The sequence below is a fragment of the Chenopodium album genome, chromosome 23 (genome assembly GCF_948465745.1).
Source record: "Chenopodium album chromosome 23, dcCheAlbu1.1, whole genome shotgun sequence".
In the NCBI taxonomy this organism is placed as follows: Eukaryota; Viridiplantae; Streptophyta; class Magnoliopsida; order Caryophyllales; family Amaranthaceae; genus Chenopodium; species Chenopodium album.
In genome coordinates this window covers 26,372,874-26,380,192 of record NC_137856.1, presented here as the reverse complement: position 1 = coordinate 26,380,192, position 7,319 = coordinate 26,372,874, and the positions used below count along the sequence as shown (strand labels likewise).

Below are 7,319 nucleotides of genomic sequence, written 5' to 3'. Positions count from 1 at the left end.
TTCAAGTCGGCATTTTTTAATTTGACTTTCTCACTTTAATTAAGATTTTGGCTCAATAAAACCTTCACTGAATAAACGCTGTGGTTCAAAAGAGGTGTTATTTGTCGACTACCAAACAAGTTGTCAAATATATAATACCAGGGCGAACAATCCCTTTACTTGTGAATAGTTACGTTTATTGATTGTATTAATTTCAATGATTCTCTTTACCTATGAATAGTGTTAAGATTCTAATAAACAGGAAGAACGGCTTTTGAAAATGGAAGGAGTATTCCTTAATACTTCAGTTAAGTTATGAGCATCCAATTCAACTACCTTAAACCATAACATATTCATCTGAATTCTTTCTTCTCTTGTATTATAAGCTTACTTGAAACCTTGAACAAATATTCTGAATATCATTAGTAAACTTTTGACCACAAACATTAAATAAAATTAGCACAACAAAATCTAGTGCTAAGGCTGACTTATGTTAGACTAAGAGAGGGTCCAAATTCCACGGACAAAATAAACTTTCTCAGATTTTCTATATTATCATTTCAGTATATATGGAAGCCGTATAGATCAAAGTCATCTTTGTGCATTTTCATAAAGAATACAACTTCCCATCTCAGATTCCCTACTAAAGCTGATTCTTTTATCACAAACTTATAAATAATTATTTAACTTTTAAAAGTTAGAAATTTTTTTAAAATTTTTTTTTAAAAATTATGTCTTTTAGCAATATATATTCTTCTTTTGGAAATATACCCCACAATAATAAAGAAATTTAAAAATAAAAAAAAAAAAAAAATCATATCAATGGTGTATGGTGCCCCTATCCTGTTTGAAGTGGTCAGCCAGGTCAATGATCTTCGTTGACTCGACCTTAGGAAGCTACTATAGGACAGTAAGGTACAAGATAAGACTGTATAAAAGTCGATACAGTAATACACCTGTTGTATACACGACCTACTATTTATATTTACGCGAGCACCTACTTCCAATTTTGTAATTCTGTCAAAAGTTTTCAGAATATGTCGTTTAATTTAACACATATTGCTTTAAAATACTGCCTAGAAGATAGCTTGATTTAATATAACATAGATAGCTAGAATAAGATATCTTAAGGTATGATTCTGACATAATTTGTAATATTATAAAGATGCAGAGCACACACACTTAAAACCAGTGACCTCTACTTTTAGAAGAGGGGGCGTTTATAGGTACCAAATAGCATCAATTTGTAGCATTTCTTCCATAAAATGTCATTAATTAGTTTAAACTAATAATTAATTAAACTTCCACTTAAGAAGTTGAGGATTCAATTCATATTAAAGAAGGCCACCACTTCCACTGAAGTAGGTCCCAAATAGCATCCTTAAAGTTCAAGTGGTTTGTAATTTGTCTAATCAAACAATATTCTAAAGATGAAGATAACATGAAATTTGTAAAAAAATTATACTCTATATTTGCAATGTGTCATGATAAGGCTTGAGCTTAACAGAATCTGCATGAAAGTTTATACATTTTTTTAAAAAATTTCATGATGAAAGTTTAAGCCTAGACCAACCCACCATAAATACCCAGAGTTGCTCTTCTTTCATTGTATAATCTTGTGTCATTTTCATTGTCAACAAAACCTTCTAAAGCCCTCCTCATCTTCCTTGTCTTTACAACTGTAATAAAGAGGGAGGGATAACTAAAAAGTGACCGAGCAATCGATCCTTTATTCAGTTTAGTTTGTCTTCTTTCTATCCCTGCATTCCGTTGTCATCTCTTGTTTCGCCTAGGGCCCATAAAATATCAGAAACGACTCTGGTGTGTGTAAGTCTAAGGTAAGAATTCGACAGAGTTGTTCGCTCTGCATATACTCCAAAACACAAACTCGACTTTCACTAGCTCCAAATATTCACAATAGCCATAGCTTTTTGCCAAAACATAACAGCCTAGCTTTCCATTTCCTCCCATTCCCCTGTACCTTCCTCCAAAAAAAAAAAATACACAGTTGTTACACTTTCATTAGCACTTCTAGTAGCCGCATCTGAGACTAAAAAGTTTCGAAAAGTTGTGGGGTATGTTCTTATAATAGCCACAAAAATCAGTATAAATAGCCGGGTTGTCATTGGCATTGTACTCTGATTATTTGTTCAGCCATTTTTGTCCATCTTCAAACTCACCCTCTACGTACAAAATAATCACTTATACTTATACTACTACTACGACACATAGTAAAATTCGATAGTATATATACATATTTGCAGGATTCTGATTAATCAGTGTCATCATGAGTCTGTCATACTCATTCTGCAAGCACGCACAAACCCTCTTCCCAGGAGGGCTTAACTCGAGTTCTATGAACTTCCACAATAATAATCACAAGGACAAAGTGGTGGTCGTAATGGGTGCAACAGGCACAGGGAAGTCGAAACTTTCGATTGACTTGGCAATTCAGCTTCAGGCCGAGATTATAAATTCTGATAAAATCCAAGTGTACAAAGGGCTGGATATTGTCACGAACAAAGTGACAGAAGAAGAGTGTAGGGGTGTACCCCATCATCTGTTAGGGATAGTCGATCCTGATGTTGAATATAATGCAAAGGATTTCCGGAATGATGCCTTGCTTGCGATTGAGTCAATCATCGAACAGGACAAGCTCCCGATTATAGCAGGTGGATCAAACTCGTTCATTGAGTCTTTAGTGAATGATCACCCTGACTTCACTTCAAAGTACGAGTGTTGCTTCCTTTGGGTTGATCTTTCTTTACCAATTCTCCAATGCTTTGTATCAGAGCGCGTTGATCAGATGGTAAAAGCAGGATTGGTGGATGAGGTAAGAGGAATATTCGACCCTGAAGCGGACTACACACAGGGAATACGACGAGCCATTGGTGTCCCTGAATTGGACAGTTTTCTTCGCGCAGAAGGGCAAAATGTGGAACCTGAAATGTTGGAGACTCTGCTCCAAGTAGCCATTGATGAAATCAAGGACAACACGTGTAAGCTAGCGTGTCGACAGCTGCAGAAAATCCATCGCTTAAGAGACTTCTGGGGGTGGAACCTGCATCATATTGATGCAACAGAAGTATTTCTAAAGCAAGGAAAAGACGCTCAAGAAGCATGGCAGAGACTCGTTGTTGGTCCGAGTGCTATGATCGTGAGGCAATTCCTGTACAGAAACACCAGTGTTCAAAGTATCGCGAAAACATCAGGAACTACTGTCATTCCGAGTGCAGTACCTATAGCAGCCATGGCGACGGCTTCTCACTAGACAACTCCGTTCGTTATTATAAGTATACAATCATACATTCAATACTACCACTAGTTTGCCGCCTTCACAGATTTGAAAAAACTGCCTCAAACAGAAACAAAAAAAAAAAAAAAAAATAGTTCAATTTTTTTTTTTTTAGGGGGGCAGTGGAAACGTTGCTATCAGGCTGTAAAGAGCCGTACCATGGGTATCAGTATAGAAAAACGGAAAGTCTGTGACGGCTAGAACGGCGCACGCGCACACGCACACGCGCGCACACACAAAAAAAAATCCGTACAGTTAAACTAAGTGGAGGTAGTAGGCCAACTCCATCCAAATAGCATAAGAGGAATCATCAAAATAAGAGGAGCCCATACCAAATGTGAGGCGTTTTGGCTTTTTAATATGCCCATTCCATTGCACTTTTTTGTCGTTTCATTTCTTTGTTTTTTCAAAAACTAGAAAGTTTGTCAGCTTGCCTTTTGTCTTGTTATTTCTTTATACTTAATAGGAATAGTTTGGGTTGAGCCGATGGTGTGCCCCCTTTCATCCATATGATTGAGTTATGATTTGTTTTTTTTTTATGTATGTATGAATGAAATATTGAGATTTGTCCAACATATACATCTTGCTCTCAATTCGATCATAACTATGCATGAGCATAATTTATTGTTCAATTCATTGTTTTAGATGGACACTTGAATAGAATTAGCTTTTCATCAATGAGTTTTGAACCTGGTAAATTAAGAAGGTTACCAAAGCTACTCAAAAAAGAAGCGAAATTTTTACCAAATGTTTCTGAAGTATACAATGATTTACACGAGATTCCCTTGTATTTTTTTAGTAAACCTCGAGTTTACCTACTTTAAAAAGTTTTAAAATATAATTAAACTCAATGAATCCCGACCTCAGAAAAAATATATATATATATACTATCATAGTGCCTGCCTAGTGAAATTACTAATTCCTTTCAACAAATTACACGTTATATAGAAATTAAGGGAACGTATCTTATGTATTCTTTAACTTTAGTTGCACCTGATGGGTAAAACTCTCCCCAAAAAAAATATGCACATTTCGTGAAGATCGACTTGCCTTCCATGCTGGAACATGTTCCACAATCTTACTTTTATTTTAATGCACTTTTTATTTCTTGTCCTTTCTATATATGATTGAAGGCAAGGTTGACATCAAACCAACTGTGTATGACATTCCTAAGATTTAATAATAGTTCCAAGACAGAATCTAAAATAGAAGTGGTCCTTAAGTCTCAACTTTATTTCCCTTTTGCAATGCATAGGACTTTTAAAGATGCAAAGAAATCACCTAGAATTTAATGTCTGTATTCCTTCTAGCCTTTAAAAAAACCAATTTTGACTCATCTTTGTCACTGCTCAATCCTCAATTGCTTATATTTGGTTCTTGATTTTCAGTATTTCATCATAAGTTTATAATTGATTGAATATAACAGCTTGATCAAATAATGGTTCAGACGAAGTCATAATGACATTGCAATAAAGTACTACTTGAACTCGATAGTCCATACTACATTGACATTGCAATAAAGTACGCATTGACTCATAATGACAATCCCAATTGGTCTACAAAAAAATTAAACATAAAATCAATTAGAATAAGAATAACGTACAAAATAATAATAATTGAAAGTTTCCTAGAGATAAGGTCAAAAATGATGTGTCCACCACTCTATTGGCCTACACAATCTCTCATAGATATCACATTCCAAAAATAAAATCTGATGTCAAATAATAGAAATGATGCATTTATTTTGGAAGTTAAGCAAATAAGCCAAGTTATATAATCATTTTTCAAATTAGAAACAGAATACGGAGTAAAGGTCTGTTCACTTCAACTTAATTTCAGTTCAATTCAGTTCAGTTTAGCTCCAATCAATTCAGTTCAGCTTCAATCAGCTCAGTTCAGTTTAGTTCAGTTCAGCTCCTAATTTCCCTCTCTCATAAAATATTCATTTCAGCTCAGTTCGGTTCATTCAGCTCCAATCAGTTCAGTTCAGTTCAATTCAGTTCAGTTTAGCTCCAATCAGTTCAGTTCAGTAATAGTGAACAGGTCCAAAGACATTAGACATCTTACCTTAGTGCTACAATCACACTAGCTTGACTCATAATCTCATATTCTAGGGGTGTCCACCATTCTATTGGCCTACACAATCTCTCAAAGATATCACATTCCAAAAATAAAATCTGATGTCACATAATAGAAATGATGCATTTATTTGGAGTAAAGCGAATAAGTCAAGTGATATGATCATTCTTCGAATTAGAAACAGAATACGGAGTAAGACAATAGACATCTCACCTTAGTGCTACAATCACACTAGCTTGACTCATATTGGGGTGTCTGTTTGATTTTCGGTTTGGATTTAGTCCAAATTCGATCCAATCCGAAATATAATTCGATTTTCAATTTTTCAATCCGATCCGATCCGATCCGAATTTCTCCCACAATCCAATCCGATCCAATAGCGCCTAATACGATTATAAAAATAAAGCTTTAATATTAATACAAGTCTTCAAAATCATGATTAAATTAAATAGTTCAACATCAAGTCATTAATTAATTAATACAAAGTCTCCCTAATTTATTTTATGTAGTAGTAGTGTTTGAGCTAAACTTCAAAAAAAACAAAGAAATTCATATTTATACAAGCTTAATTTTACAATTCGGTTTTCGGTTTGGATTGGATCCATTAGGGTCAATCTGATCCAATCCGAAAATCCGAATTTCCTAAAAATCTCAATCCGATCCGATCCGATTTAAAGTTCGGATCCGATCCGAATTGATGATTCAGTTTAGATTGAATTGAATTTCGATTTTAATCTGAATTATGACACCCCTGCATATTTATGTAGGCCGAAGCTAGTATATTGCAAGTGACAATACTTTTATAGAAACTTCACCCATTATACTTAGTATGACTGTTTAATTGCCATTCATTTCAAATTGTTGTTATCACATACCATTTTTTCATACAATTATTAGTTTTGAGGACAATAAATGAATAATTTACGAAAAACAGGATGATAAATTATTAACAAATATTAATCGATCCTATGAACTATCGAGTAGTTCCATCATGCACAATATTTTCCAACAGAATAAGTAAGACAGAAGAATGAAAATAACAGTTCTTCTAGCATGTAACAGTTTCAGGGTTCTAGAATTTCAGAAGAAGATGTTTAAGAGATTTGGGCGGCTAGAAAAGAAAGAAAAGAAAAATCATCATGCGGTCCGTAAAGCCATATGAATCCAAACTTTAAATGATATGTTCTTCATATCTTGCACCATTTCACTTCGTATCTAGAAGGGATTTTCATGGACCCGCAATATCCTGACATTTCTTTTGTTTTGAACCTTTGTCTAAAATAAAGGAAATACAAGTTCATCACCTTGATAATTAAATGACAAAACTGCAAATAAATCACCAATTTTTTATTAAATATGTGCTCCACACTTGTAGATAAAATTACGAAAACATCATGCTAATGACTAGACAATTTTGATCAACAAGAGTTGGCTCAAGTGGTAAGCAACTTGATGTCGCTTAAGGGAGATCTCGAGTTTGAGCCTCACCGAATGCAAAAAACTTTTGTTGGGAGACTCACCCACCATAAGTCAATGCAACCCATGTCGGATCCAGATGTTCTCGGAGCTAACATCGGTGAACCGGGTGAGGCAAACTCAAAAAAATAATAAAAAAAAATAAAAAAAGACTAGACATTTTTATTGGTTTATTTACAATTTTACCAGCACTTGATAAACGAATTTTGTTCATCATGGTGATAAATTGGGACTCCATCTTTAAACTAGTTAATCATTCTCTTCTTCACAAAAAAATAAAAATAAAAATAAAAATAAATAAATAAATAAAAGACAGAATACAAACCAACCCTAAGGAAGAGCGAAAATTCTACTATGGTCCCCTTTATTTGGACCACCACTATTCTTAATTATCATTGGTTGATTTTAAAAAAAAAAAATTTACCTTGGTCAAACCTTAAATTTGGTACTTTCCTTTTTTAATTCATTTTTTATTTTACAAAATTTAATT

At 34.0% G+C, this 7,319-nt stretch overlaps 1 pseudogene; it reads left to right on the top strand.

The window, feature by feature from the left end:
- The first annotated feature begins 1,849 nt into the window (after positions 1–1,849).
- Positions 1,850–3,849, top strand: LOC145608191 (adenylate isopentenyltransferase 5, chloroplastic pseudogene; annotated as a pseudogene).
- The last annotated feature ends 3,470 nt before the right edge of the window (positions 3,850–7,319 follow it).